Source organism: Pithys albifrons, chromosome 4 (genome assembly GCF_047495875.1).
Source record: "Pithys albifrons albifrons isolate INPA30051 chromosome 4, PitAlb_v1, whole genome shotgun sequence".
NCBI classification, from domain to species: domain Eukaryota; kingdom Metazoa; phylum Chordata; class Aves; order Passeriformes; family Thamnophilidae; genus Pithys; species Pithys albifrons.
Genome location: NC_092461.1, coordinates 638,983 through 651,188, shown reverse-complemented (window position 1 = coordinate 651,188; position 12,206 = coordinate 638,983). Strand labels below are relative to the sequence as shown.

General features: G+C 50.3%; 1 long non-coding RNA gene across 2 annotated transcripts in view; it reads left to right on the top strand.

Annotated features, from left to right (window-relative positions):
- The window catches only part of LOC139671014 (uncharacterized), a 354,063-nt gene that overhangs the window by 92,399 nt on the left and 249,458 nt on the right, over nucleotides 1-12,206 (top strand). For both annotated transcript variants that reach the window (XR_011697644.1, XR_011697643.1), the window contains exon 4: nucleotides 2,057-2,160. This is a non-coding gene — a long non-coding RNA (uncharacterized lncRNA). The remainder of the gene's footprint in view (nucleotides 1-2,056; nucleotides 2,161-12,206) is intronic.

Genomic DNA, 12,206 nt, shown 5'->3' with positions numbered 1-12,206 from the left:
GGTTGGGCTGGGGAAACTTCTTCCTCGTGCTCCTCAAAACCCAATCCACTCACCAAAGGAAAGGAGCTGAGCAATGTTTGTTATGGTGCCAGGCTTGATTAATTAATCAAATGAAGATTTCCATCTTTTCTGTCAGTGCCAGAGGGGTCCAAACTGGAGTGTGAGTTCCACCCCTCACAGGCTTCCATGGGCATCTTTCCTTTTGCAGTTCCAGCTGCTTAAGTCAGAAACATGAGGCTGAGAAAACATGAGGCTGTGCCTTTGGAAGGCAGAACTTCCAGTTCTGAGGGTCACTGATGTTTTCTCCTTTGCATCAACACACAGGCCATTCCTCAGCAGGGGAATGCAATGCAGCAGTTTTGTGCAGTCCCACAGAATCAGACAGGTTTGTAAAGGGCAGGGGCTGTGTTTGCAGAGGCTGTACCTGCTCCAGGTGTACACTGAGCCCCACAAGTGTGCAGAGACAGATCTCTCTGAGCCCTGAGTAGTTACTCTGCACGAGTTTCCTGCACGTGTGGAGAACACTACACTGTGCATGTGTCATGATTATAGAAAACCTGATTGCAAGTTCCCAAACTGCTGAGCTGTCCGGGCAGGGCCCTCAGCCTGCCAGCACTGCCTGTCCTGTGCCATGGGCCCTGCCTGGCACTCCCCAGGGGTCCCTGTGCTGTATCTGTGCTGTTCAGGGGGGCTGTGCCACAGAACTGCCCCACAGAAGCTGCTTTTGGCTGCAAACCCTAATCCAAGGCTGGATGTTAATCACCCCCTCCCTCCTTACCTTGGAATTTCCTTTATTTTAACTCTTAAGCTTGTAGTTTGAACAAGGCCCATACTATCTAGGTGGCTAAGACTTGAACCTTTCCTGGCTTTGGTCAGCCTGTTTATTTTTATTCATACTATAAAAAAGAGAAGGTGCACTTAACATTCTTAGATATAAAAAACTTTGTTGCTGACAAAATGTCCTTCCTTTTATCCTTCTCAGGGTTTTCAGGATGTTTTACAGCAGGCAGCTCTTACTTGGCTTTCTGAGCATTGGCAGACTCTGTGGTGCTGTCCCAGGGCTGACAGTTTGGGTGACCCGAGTGTGCCAGAGCTCAGGGTCTCAGCCCATGGGGCAGTGCCACAGAAGGGACCTTAAAGCTCAGGGATTTCAGACTCCAGGGGCTGCTTGTGTGGATTTCTGGCAAGGTTATACACCTGCACACACAAATTCACACCATGTAACAGAGAAAACTGGTATTTATAATAATGCCACATGAAATTAGTTATGCATTTATTAATTACAAATGTGGGAATAGGAAATAAATGGCATATTTTTGTGAGAATGTACCTGCATGGGTGACGTGCAAATGCAGAATCTGAGCTGCTGTGTTGAATATTATTTACTGTTTCCTGTGTAGGGCTGAAGTCTTGCTCTTGCCCTTAGGCTGTTAAACTCCCCATCCCCATCAGGCTGGTGAGCTCCAAACAGGCAGCAGTTCCTCTGTGGTGTTCCAGGGACATCCCCCCTGCCACTGCCCAGCACCCAGCCCTGTGCTTGGGCCTGATTTGGTAAAAGAAACGGACAAAACCCACTGAAAGCTGTTGCAGAGAAGGAGAAAATGTCTCTGAGAGTGGCTTTGTCTTCCCCTGCCACACTTTGGCTGCCTTTTTGCAGCATGAACGTTCAGTAAATGTTATTGCTCAAGGCTGTGCTTTAAGAGCACATTCCAGGTTGTGTTCCTGTTCAGGGCAGTCTGTAGCAAGGAAGCACCATCCTGACTGGAATTCTGGGCTTCATCCAGTGACTGGAGAGCTTGTGGTGCCTGCCTGGGATTTATTGTAACTGAACAGGAAAAATACTGCAATGTGGGATGGTGGAGATGAGTAAAAGCATTGTGTGTTCTGCCATCCTACAGTCACTTGCCCTTGAATTAGAGCCTTTGACTGAGGATCTGCAAGGCACGGTACAGTAGGAACAAATTGTTCTACAACACCTATTACTACAATTGAATTTTTTAATCGGTGCATTACATAAAGTTACTGAGTGCCCCTATTCTGCTTTTCTTTATTTCAGGCTGGAGTCCCAGAGGAGCAGAGGATTTGCACTTCTGAAGTGGGTGTGAATGGGATGGAAGGGCTGACATGGAGGGTTCTGAGCTCCTTCCTGCTCCGGGAAAGGTGGGTGAGTGAATTCTGAGATAATTAGTCATTAACTCGGGTCTTACTTCAGAAAGCTTTTAGTCAAAACAGGAAGATACAATTCAGATGACTCTGTGAGAATGGAAGAAATTTCAGATACTACAGATACACCTCCTAATTACAAACATGAGCCTTCAGAATTTCCTGTTCCTGGTCAGTAATAAGAAGGTTTCCATTAAAAAATAGTGCCAGTTTTCTGTACCCCACCTGCTCTCTGATGTAGAATGTTCTGTATTTGAAAGCTTTTAGCCCAATGTCAAAGAAATCTGAACTGAAAACATTAATACAGCTGGTTTTGAAGCTGTCCTGCTTAAAAACTGGAGAAAAGCTCAGGGTGGAGCTCTGTTAGAGCCTGCATGCATTTGTTGGTGAAAGACAGGGAAGCACAGCACGAACCATGTCCATGGCTGCTCCCAGGAGCTGCCAGAGTGGAGGGGATGTGTTGGTTATGGTGGCTGCAAGTCCAGCTCGTGTGTCCTCCTGCCTCCCTCCCTCCCTCCCTTGCTGCATCCCTGCCCTCGGAGGGGAGGAGAGAAACCAAACCCTGCAGGGGGACAGGAGGGACTTCAGGGTGTCTGTCTTTGGCTCTGACTGGAAATCCCTGGGGCCACCACCAGAAAAGGCTACGAGACCCTTTGGGGGAACTTACATATTGGCATTCTGAGCTCCTTCAGCTTTGTGAGCCCCTGGCACGTGTCACCTTCAGCTCCTGCCCAGGGATGGAGTCTGTGCCTCTTAGTACAACCTGCTCAAAAAACCCCAGTTCTGTGAGAAAAAGCACCTGGTGCTGGAGCCCAGGCTTTTGGCAGAGGGGTCTCACTTTCTCACTGGTGCTTGGGAGCATCTGGAGCTCTGGGGGTGGAGGAGGAAACCAGACAGGAATAGGAACCTCTGTGGCTGCTCCAGAACAAAGAGCAGGATGGAAGGAGGAGTAGGGAGTGGAGTGGGTGGGAATTGTTCTGTTCAGCTGGGTAAGCCAAGCATTTTTTTCCTCCAGAGATGTCTCTTGGTGGGATGTACTTGGGACCAAGTAGGAAAGTTGATGAGTGACAGAGGTGGAAACAAAGTCAGGGAACCAGAAATCAAATCTTTCTGAAGAAGAGGAAAGAACAAAGGGCTGGGAAATGTGCAGGCAATAATGAGAAAATGAGCATTTGGAGGGAGGATTTGGAAGGTGATGGCAGAGCAGGGATCTTCATTAGGAAACAATCTTCATTAGTAAGATTCAGCTTCCAGCCTTCTTGGGTTTGGTCCCCAGTATGATGTAAATGGCAGCTCTTCTTGGAGGAAGGGAAAAGTCACTTTGCTCAGCAAGGAAATGGAAAAAGCTCTCTAGGTCCATGTGTGTGCACAAAGATTCCTTTAATGCAAGTGTGGGAAAGCAATAGAAACATTTCAGTGGTACTTTCTGTATTTTCTGTTTGTTGAAGAGGGAGCTCCTCTGGTGACACACCTGGGCAACCATCAGCCTACAAACCCACATCTGAGTGTCTTGTGGGCCTTTCTGAAAATGTTCTTTTTCTCTATCTGTCATACACTGTCTTGCTTAGAAAAAGGCAATGTTTTAAACTTTTATTTTGAAGTTTGTCACAAGGAAATCTGGTTATATGTTGGTCTGTACAGTCACTGCTTGAGGGGAGGGTTAAAATGGTTGTGCATGTTTTAAAGATGTGCTCTTTGCACTGTGGCATTTGTGCTGCAGGGGGTGGCTGGGCTGTCCCTGGGCAGGATGTGAGCCCTGAAACCATGTGGGGTCTGGAGCTGATTGGCACAGACTCTCAAAGCAATGACCACCTTGGCAAGGTATAAACCCCTCTGTGCTGGGGGGACATTCACTTTTGTGCTTTGCCTGCTTTTCCTTGGGTTACAGCTGTGCATGTGGAGTGTTTGTGGCCCATTTGCTGTTCCAGGAGGAGACTGGAGGTGTCAGACACGGCAGCAAAGTCCTTGTTACCCTGCTCTGACACCTTCAGTCCCTGCACAGCGTTACACGGAGCTGGAAGTCTCCTCTTTTAGCAATTCCTTAACGACGTTGGTAACATTTGCTTCCAGCAGGGCACTGTTCTCCTGGACATGCTGGCAGGGAGCATCACACTTGCCCTGGCCCTCTGCATGGCAGGGCCTGGTACTGGCAAGGCTGGCACCAGAGCACCGTGGCTGTGGCTGCAGTTTGCCACTGCTGGAATCCAGGGCTGGAAACCTCCCTTTGTGCCTGGAGCTTTTCCACTGCTGGAGGTGCTGGCTGAGGAGCTTGTCCTGCACGTGGGCTGCCCAGCCCTGCTGCTCAGGGCCTGTTTCTAACCCCACACATTAATTAATTTCATTTTTTTCCCCAACATTTCAAAGTATAGGTAAAACAAACCTTTCATTGTGTCTGTGAAGATGCTGACCTAGCATCAAATGGCAGAGTGTGATGAAGTGATAAATGTTTCAAGCTCCTGGCCTTTTATCTCCAGTCTTTTTTTTTTGTTTCTCAAACTTCAGTGATTGAAAAGTTTCCCAGATCTGATAACTGCAAAGATTTCAAGTGAAACTTTTGGCTCCTATCCTGGTATGAGATCATATGAAGTGATATTGGCTGAATTTGTACCAGAGCTGGAAAAGAAAATGAAAACACATTAATGTTGGTGTGTCTCAGCTATTTTTCTGCTCTGCTGGACAAATGTTTTCTCATTGGTTGAGTTCTCTGTTCTAAAGGTTTAGAAATACACAGTGTGTATACACACATTTTTCTTTGCTAATACTGGGTTTAATGTAGACTCTTTTGATCTTTCACCCTTGCAAACAGGATGCCTTGGATTTTATTTTGAATACAGGGTTTAAAATGCAGTGTTGCTGAGAACTCTGAGAGGGTGTACCAAATTGCTGTTTTTCCAGACTGACCTTCAAACCAGACACAGCTGGGGTACCTCTCCTGTAACCTGTCCTGCTGTCTGGCTGCTGTGAGGGGTGGCAGTGACAGCAATGGCCCTTGGACATGCCTTGTGCCTGATGAGGGCAAACGTGTGGCAGCCTCGTGTGCTCTCTGGGCTGCTTCTGTACAGAGGAAAATAACCAAAAGAATGCCTGAAGTCAGGCCTCTGGCTTCCTGAGCAGGGCTGGACTTCTGCTTTCAAACCCACGCAGTTGGAGGCCAGAAAATCCTACAGCTAAAGTTACTCATTCATCCTCTTGGTAAATCTTCATTTTGATTGCCTTTAATTAGAGGCTTGTGTGCTCCCCCTGCTCCCCACCCCCAGGCCTGCACATTGTTCAGCACACAGCGTGGCTAATGCTTAATGAGTGGGTAGGCTGTTGATTGTTTTGTTTCTCACCACTTCTTGTAGGGCTTTATTTACTGCCTGCTTGGCAGATGGTGCACTGAATAAAGAACTACTCATTTCCTCACGGAGATTTTCGTGGCCTTAACACCATAAAGAGTTACTTCAATGCATATTTTTCAGGGAATCTTACCCAGGAGTGCAGAATAAGCCATACATGTATTTTTAACCAGACTCTGGGCCTTGGCATGTAATTTTCTGGCAGGAGGTGGTTACAGAAGTTTCCTGGGGGGAAGATCTTGCAGGTTGTGCTGATTCCTTCCCCCATTCTTCTTTTTGGAGCAGAAGGGAATGGTGGGTCAGAGCTCACACTGGGGCCTGAGGTGTCTCCATAGCCCCAGGGATCTGTGGAGATGGTGTAACCACCTGGGGCTTCCCTCCATCCATAACCCCAGGGATCTGTGGAGATGGTGTAACCACCTGGGGCTGCCTTCCATCCATAGCCCCAGGGATCTGTGGAGATGGTGTAACCACCTGGGACCTCCATCCATAGCCCCAGGGATCTGTGGAGATGGTGTAACCACCTGGGGCTGCCTTCCATCCATAACCCCAGGGATCTGTGGAGATGGTGTAACCACCTGGGGCTTCCCTCCATCCATAACCCCAGGGACCTGTGGAGATGGTGTAACCACCTGGGGCCTCCCTCCATCCATAGCCCCAGGGATCTGTGGAGATGGTGTAACCACCTGGGACCTCCATCCATAACCCCAGGGATCTGTGGAGATGGTGTAACCAGCTGGGACCTCCATCCATAACCCCAGGGATCTGTGGAGATGGTGTAACCACCTGGGGCCTCCCTCCATCCATAGTCCCAGGGATCTGTGGAGATGGTGTAACCAGCTGGGACCTCCATCCATAACCCCAGGGATCTGTGGAGATGGTGTAACCACCTGGGACCTCCATCCATAGACCCAGGGATCTGTGGAGATGGTGTAACCACCTGGGACCTCCATCCATAGCCCCAGGGATCTGTGGAGATGGTGTAACCACCTGGGGCTGCCCTGCATCCATAACCCCAGGGATCTGTGGAGATGGTGTAACCACCTGGGACCTCCATCCATAGACCCAGGGATCTGTGGAGATGGTGTAACCACCTGGGACCTCCATCCATAGACCCAGGGATCTGTGGAGATGGTGTAACCACCTGGGACCTCCATCCATAGACCCAGGGATCTGTGGAGATGGTGTAACCACCTGGGACCTCCATCCATAGACCCAGGGATCTGTGGAGATGGTGTAACCACCTGGGGCCTCCATCCATAGACCCAGGGACCTGTGGAGATGGTGTAACCACCTGGGGCCTCCATCCATAACCCCAGGGACCTGTGGAGATGGTGTAACCACCTGGGGCCTCCATCCATAGACCCAGGGACCTGTGGAGATGGTGTAACCACCTGGGACCTCCATCCATAACCCCAGGGATCTGTGGAGATGGTGTAACCACCCGGGGCTGCCCTGCAGCCCCACCAGCGTTGGCTTCTTGCTGTTGTTGATTGTACAGTAGACCAGAGACCTGGACACAGTGGATATCCCCTCTATAACCACAGCAGTGGGTGTTTTGTTCAGCAGTCTTGGAGTCCTTGCTCACAACCTGCTCTCCAGCAGTCAGTGCACATTTAAGAACTGCTGGAAGTGAGCACAACTTCAAACCCTACTGTAAGCTACAGGAAGAGAACAGCCCTCATCTGGTGTCTGTTCTGGGGGCCTGGGGGCTGCTCAGGCTGGGCCTGTGCCTTGCCATGTGCTGCTGGAGTATTTCAGGCAGTGTAGTGGGATAAACAGCAGTGGGTGAGGTCATCCTATATCAAACAGCATAATTAAATCAGTGCTTTATTGGCTGCCTGGGCCTCATTATGTGCCTCCCAGGTCACTGCAGCCTTGAAGAGCATGTGAGAACTCGAATGGTAACAGCCCTCACAGAAACATTTGCTTTGAAGTTGGTGCTGTTCATTCTGAAACCAATCTCCAGAAAAATGCACTTTAGTAAAATGTGGTCTGATTTTGAAAAAAACATGTAAAAGGGAAACACTTATTCTTTATTTTTGTCATAAGTTGTCATGCCTGAATGTCAGCCCACAGCTGCTGATCACATGATTGTGATGGGATTTCTTGACTGATTTGAGGCCTGAAATCAATCTAGTGGATAATGTATTGGAAAGGCCCCATTTTCCCAGAGAGTGGCATAGGCTTGAAGTGCTTGCAAAACAACCAGATTTGGACACTGCCATGAAACTGGCATTTTTTAAAGGGAAGGGATGTTTGGTTTTGTCTGCTACTTTCAAGTGCATTCCCTGTAAAACATTACAGGAAAATACTTTAAAATGCTCCCTGCCCCTTTGGCAGTTCTGGTCCTCACACTTTAATCTCGTGCCCTTCTGTGTTTTCCAAGGACTGGGCTGCCTGTTCTGCCTGAGCAGGGAGGTGCTGGGAAGGCTGCAGTCCCAGATGTGCCTCCAAGGATGGTGCCCTGGGCGTGTGTTCAGCTCCCTGTGCCATAAGGACTGGACATGTGTAGCTACAGGAGCACATCCACAGGGTCTCCCTCCTGGAAACTTGCAGGGGACTTGCCAATCTAGGCCAGTGCTCAGAAACAGGGGCTGGTCTGAGATACCAGTAATTACAAACCTCAGCATTAAGGCTCTCCCAGCTCCACCTGGAGTCAGGGTACATTCATATTCTCTCTTGATTTCTGAATAGCAAAGTCATGATCTTGTTGCTGGGCCTGCTCTAGCCCAGTCTTGCTGCCAAGGGAAAAAGAGGAAATTCAGGACTTCTATTCTTTTGGCTTTGGCATAAATTAAGGAGGGTTTTCCCCCTTCTTTTCTTTTTGTTGTTGTCTGAGGTTTCCTTAGTTAATTAATATTATCTGATGAATTTACTGGAGTGATACATGTTTGTTCTCCCTAATGTTTAGCTCTTTGTCTCCAGTGTTTTCCTCTCTCCCAGTAAAGGCAGCTCAGAACCACGAGTCGATGCTGTGTGTTGTGGGCTGCTCTCTGCCAACTTTGAGCCTGAAAGCAGGAAAGTGAGGAGAGATCAAAGGCAGCTCTTGTGTTCTGCAGCACAGGCAGGCTCCAGAAATCTTGTACAAAAGCAAAGTTGTGCTCCTCAACCCCTCTGAGAGTGGAGGGCAGCTGGGCTGACTCTGGGGCTGGTTTGCTGTCCAGAACATTTCCACAGACATTCTGCTGCAAAGATGGGAGGAGGAGGAGAAGGGCTTGCTGGATCCTGCTGGAGTCAGTAACTCCTGCTGGGCAACTCCTGCTGGGAAGAGCAGCCTGGTGGGGTGGGAGGGCTGCGGGAGGGGTGGGAGGGCTGCGGGAGGGGTGGGAGGGCTGCGGGAGGGGTGGGAGGGCTGCGGGAGGGGTAGGAAAGGTGCTGACCTCCAGGCTAGGCATGGCAATCACCTGGGTGCTGCTCAGCCCCTGAAACAACAGCCAGGAGAGGGTCTGTCATCTTGCCTGGGGAGTGTGCCTGTGTGTGGTTCTGGGGTGCTGCAGAGCAGGCAGTTCTCCCATGCCTACTGTGCTCTGCTGTTCTGCCCTTGGCTTGGTTTCCCCGTCAGTGACACATCTGGGCAGAGGTTCAGAGCAGATCAGTGGCACACACCAGAAATACAGGCTGCTCAATACTGAACATTTCTAGTGTCTTCAAAGAATTACTTCAGTTTTGCTATGTTGTCTTAGTGGCTTGATTGTTGACTAGTCAGGCACTTGGTAAACTTCCTAATCAAAAGAACAGACACTTGTGTTGGTTTTGCACTGGGGTTTTTATGTCTCTGTTCGTGTTTTGTTATTTTGCAGTGATTCTTTTTTAAAACAGCCAGTAAAACAGAAGGGGTAATTTAGAGGTGTTGGAAAGAGCTGGTTCACTCTGATAAGGGTCATGCAGGCTCCACTGGTTCCTCAGTAGAATCCACTGCCCACTGTGGTTTACCCTCTGTGACTATTTCTGTGTGCAGCTGAGAGCTCAATACTTGCAAATGGCCTAAATATAATGAACAGCAAGACTAAAGTGTCTGCAAACAGACACCTATGAGAAGACAAGGACAGTAGTGCCAAGCTTGTTAGGGCAGGTGTGAACAAGTGTTGGATGGAAAGAAAAGGTGTTGGGCTTTATTTCTTCCTTTGCTACAGGGGCACAATTCTCAGTTGTGTTTGCAGCCATGTGGGCAAGCTCAGGTGTGTGAGTGCAGGGCCTGTTTGCTGGTGCAGTGCACACCGAGCCTGGAGCCAGCCTGGAGCACAGGCAGGGCAGGCTCAGGGCTGTCTGTACCTGCCTGCACTCACAGATCTCAGAAAAGGGAGAGACACCCATTTTCCCCTCATTACTGCATTGCACCAGAGGCAAATGCTCTAATTACAGTTTGCAGTTAGCAGCAGTGGGTTCTGATGCTGTGGATTTCGGTCCTGTCAGACTCCCTGGCAGCAGAGGCAAGGCCAGAGGAGCTGGTGAGTGCCAACAGAGGCTCAGGCAGTTGGCTCCAGCAGCCTGGCCCTGGAGTCCCAGACATCCTATTAAGGTGTCACCTCTGGCACTTTGTGCCAGGAAAGTTACTGAATACTTGAAGAGGGAATGGCACTAATGCTGAGTAGTGGAGGAACTAAGACCTGCCTTGTACTGAGAGAGGGTCTGGTCAGATCCTTCTTCCCCCTGGGCCTGCACAAGGCTCCAACCAGCCCTGCTGCTGCCTCTGCCCTGGTACACTGGCACTGCTTCCATTCCTCTGGCACAGGAGGGGAAATGGGAACTTGGGTAACAAGGATGGCAAGATTAAGAAATACGCATTTGAATAAAGGCAGTAGAGAATAGGTTTGTATATCTTAAGACTAGAGAAACAGAAGCTTGGACAGGGAGTAGTTTTCTGACCAGGTTCCAGGTTTTACCATCTCAGTGCCTGTGTTTGTTTGCTTTGGCTGTCCTGGTGGCTGCTGAGGTGCTGGCCAGGTTCCTGTCTTCTGCCTGCTTTTATGAGCTGGATGCTGAACATATTGATTTGCTGTCCTGCACTGGGCTGTTTCCACCACTGCATCTACACCAAGGAAGAATGTCCAGTTAATTGCCTTTCTGGAATGGGAGGACTTGACCATATGGGAGCTCTCCAAGAGGTGCAGTCTGGCATGTAATTGCCTTTTCCTTTCTGCAGTGGTGCTTGCCCCTTGGGCAGGCTGGGCAGAGAGCTGAGGGGCTGGGCCTGCTCTCTCTGGGCACAGGGCATTGTTTGGCAGTGTGTTTGGGCAGAGGAGCAGAATGGCACCGAGCTGGTGTGGATATTCCCATGAAGCCCCTGCTGCCTTTCCTGCTGCACTGTGTTTGACCTGACAAGAGCAGCTGACATAACACCACTGGGGGGTTGCCAGCATTTCCTTCTTTTAATATTAAATTTGGGGGGAAAAAAGTTAATAACTGTTTTCTTTTTAAAAGGCAAGAGAAAACCCCAAAGGGTCTTGGCTGGCCCCATGTGCCCTATAGGTATGTCTGGTTGGGTTTGATGAACAAGGTGCTGTCCTCCTGTTTACCTCTCTCAAAGGAAGTGTCTGTTGACACAGTCTGCATTTCAATCATCTTTATTACACAGCTCTCTGGGAAGCCTCTGGGGCAGGTCAGGCCAGCCCTAAAAGGAGCTTCTTGGTCACAAAGAGGAGTCTGAACAGACTCCCACAGTTTGCATTTCTCTGTTTGCAGATCCCTGCCCTGATAACCTCAGACCCCAGAGCAGCTGCAGTTGCTCAGTGTGGAGTGGTGCAGGAGGCAGGGCAGGCAAAGGGCTGCTGTTTGTTTGCAGCCCTGCACCCAGCCAGGGTGGGCATGGGGGGCTGTTTGTTTGCAGCCCTGCACCCAGCCAGGGAGGGCACGGGGGGCTGTTTGTTTGCAGCCCTGCACCCAGCCAGGGTGGGCATGGGGGGCTGTTTGTTTGCAGCCCTGCACCCAGCCAGGGAGGGCACGGGGGGCTGTTTGTTTGCAGCCCTGCACCCAGCCAGGGTGGGCATGGGGGGCTGTTTGTTTGCAGCCCTGCACCCAGCCAGGGTGGGCACGGGGGGCTGTTTGTTTGCAGCCCTGCACCCAGCCAGGGTGGGCATGGGGGGCTGTTTGTTTGCAGCCCTGCACCCAGCCAGGGTGGGCCTGGGGTGCTGCTGGGGCTGGCAGGGGCTGAGCTCGCTGCCCAGCTGGTGCAGGCTGTGGTGTTCCTGCACTGGGAGAGCTGGGTGGGCACTGCTGGGCTCAGGGGCAGCTCTCAGGCACCTTTGTCCCTTCTCCTCCCTCTGTCCCAGGGGTGTTCTGGACATGCTGTCCCCGCGGGGAGCTGCTTTGAGTTTGATGCCCTTAGTGTGGCTCAAACACTCCCAAGGCTTCCTGTCCCTTTCCCATGCCAGGCTTGTTCTCTGAACAGCAGCCAGAGCTCTGCAGGCTGTGGGGTTGGGTTTGTGTCCAGGCTCTTATCCTCAGTTCAGGAGGGAAGTGCTGTTGGTTGTGCCATCAGAGCTGCCTGTTAATGTAACCATGAGGAGAGAATTGAACTTCAGAGTGAATTGTGAGCGTCAGGACTGAGCCGTTGTGGGGAGTGGGTGATTTGCAGGATGTTATGGTGGTGGCTTGGATTAGTCCATGTATTTGTATTATTATTCCATGCTCTTGGAAGTGTTTTGGGCAGGCCAGGTTAGCTCTGGCTTGCATGATGTGATGTTCTCCAGTGCTCAGTGATGA